Raw genomic sequence first — 1,705 nt, forward strand, 5'->3', positions numbered from 1 at the left:
CCCCGTGGCTTTTTAGCAGGGCCGGCCCGGGGCTGCCGCTGCCCCGCCTGAGACGGGGCACGGCCCGGGGGCGGCCTCAGCCCCCGAGAAGGGTTTGGCGGGAGCTTCAGCCCCGCCCGGTTCCAGCAGCGGGAGCGAGCAGGATGGGCCCTTGTCTTTTTCCTTTCTCTCTCTGTGTTCTTTCTTAGGAAAGGCAGCGTGGCAAGGCGGTGGAGTTTCTCTTCCAGTGAGAGAACTGGAAGGCATTGAGCTGTGCCTAGGGACGGATGAAGACCTAGCAGAGCGCTTGCACGCTTTGTTCTTTCCAGTGCCCCGAGGAGCGGCGCATCCCTCAGAGTTAGAAATGTGAGCAAACATGGGGGGAGATCTGCGCGGGCGAGGGAGCAGTTTGCAGATAAACTGGAAGGGGAGAAGGAAGAGATGGGGCGAGGAAGGCCGAGGCCCCCTCGGTATCGCGTTTGGCGGGGGAGGTCCAGGATTGACCCAAGTTTTGGAGATTGCGAACAGCAAAAAGAGGACTTAGGATGGCGTGGGCCCGCTGCTCTCCATCATCGTCTGTTTTTTTCCTATAGGGAAGGTGGCCATGGAGCGGAGGATAGCCCGTGCGCTGCGGCGGCCTTGAAGAAGGGCGAGAAGCGTGGCCTGCATGACTAGGGGCCGGCGGGCCTGTTTCAGGTGGAGAAGTTAAGATGGAGGGGGACATGTGAGTGCTGTTAGTAAAAATGTCAAGCGCAGGAGTCCAGTTGATGGGGATGGGATCATTTGGACAGAGGGGGGGAGGTGTACGGCAGCGTTCAGGGACTTGAACGTGAGGCAGAATGATTTCCCTGTGAGGGGGCTGGAGTAGGCCGCACGGAAGGGTCCCGGAGCCTCCGGGACCGGGGCTATGGAAGCGGGAGCGGGCTGCTTTTGTGCTGAAGGTGGTGTAGGGGAGGCCCTTTAGGGAGAGGGTGGGCTGGGATGATTTGGGGCGGGGCCTTTCCAATGCGTACAGCCGTGTTCTTGCGCTCTCGTTTCAGGGTGAAGGTCGCAGCGGAGCCCGGGCATGACTAGGCGCGTGAGTTCATCGGGGCGGGAGCCCTGCGACGCAAGGGCCTCCCTCCCCAGCAGCACTCAGAGCTTTTTTGAGCAGGTTCAGGTGTGGCGTGCGGATCCCGGCAGCGTGTCTGTGGAGCCTTGTGAGGTGTGTCCTTGAGCGTCTGAGAGGTAGGTGCTGCCCCCGGGCCGGAGCTGGGGGCCGAAAGGGCCTTGCGCTTGGGCGGTCTGCGGTCCGCCCGGCGTGGCCTCCCTGGAGGCGAGGCTTCAGGGTGGTTTCTTTTGGGCCCTGAAGGTGCGTGACGGGTGGTCTCCCGGAGGCATGGACCTGACGGAGCGAGAAGCGCTGCCTGGGTCGTGGCCGCAGCAGCAGTACAGCGCAGGAGTTTTGGGTGGCCATCCTGGGCCGGGAGCCGCGCCGCCTGCGCGGTGGCAACTGAAGAGGTAGGTGCTGGGCGTTGGGGTGTGGCGGGCTTGGAGTGTTGTGGAGGTTGGTGTGCGTGGGGCGTTGCGGTTAGTTTTGTTGAGTGTGTTGGCTGGGCCCCTCGCGGTGTGGCAGGTTGTTGAGTTAGCGTTAGAGGTGGGGGTGCAGAAGGAGCACTAAGATGTAGGGTTGAAGGCAGTGTTTGAGCGTGAGGTATTGGGGATGGCTGTTAGTTGCTTTGTCTTT

General features: G+C 62.2%; 1 long non-coding RNA gene across 1 annotated transcript; it reads left to right on the forward strand.

The window, feature by feature from the left end:
* Positions 1–6: 6 nt before the first annotated feature.
* Positions 7–1,699, forward strand: LOC110391583. The gene is made up of 4 exons (XR_002434122.1): positions 7–345; positions 573–703; positions 1,020–1,206; positions 1,331–1,699. It is a non-coding gene; the product is annotated as an uncharacterized LOC110391583 (long non-coding RNA).
* Positions 1,700–1,705: the final 6 nt, after the last annotated feature.

The sequence above is a fragment of the Numida meleagris genome, unplaced genomic scaffold, assembly GCF_002078875.1.
Source record: "Numida meleagris isolate 19003 breed g44 Domestic line unplaced genomic scaffold, NumMel1.0 unplaced_Scaffold410, whole genome shotgun sequence".
In the NCBI taxonomy this organism is placed as follows: Eukaryota; Metazoa; Chordata; class Aves; order Galliformes; family Numididae; genus Numida; species Numida meleagris.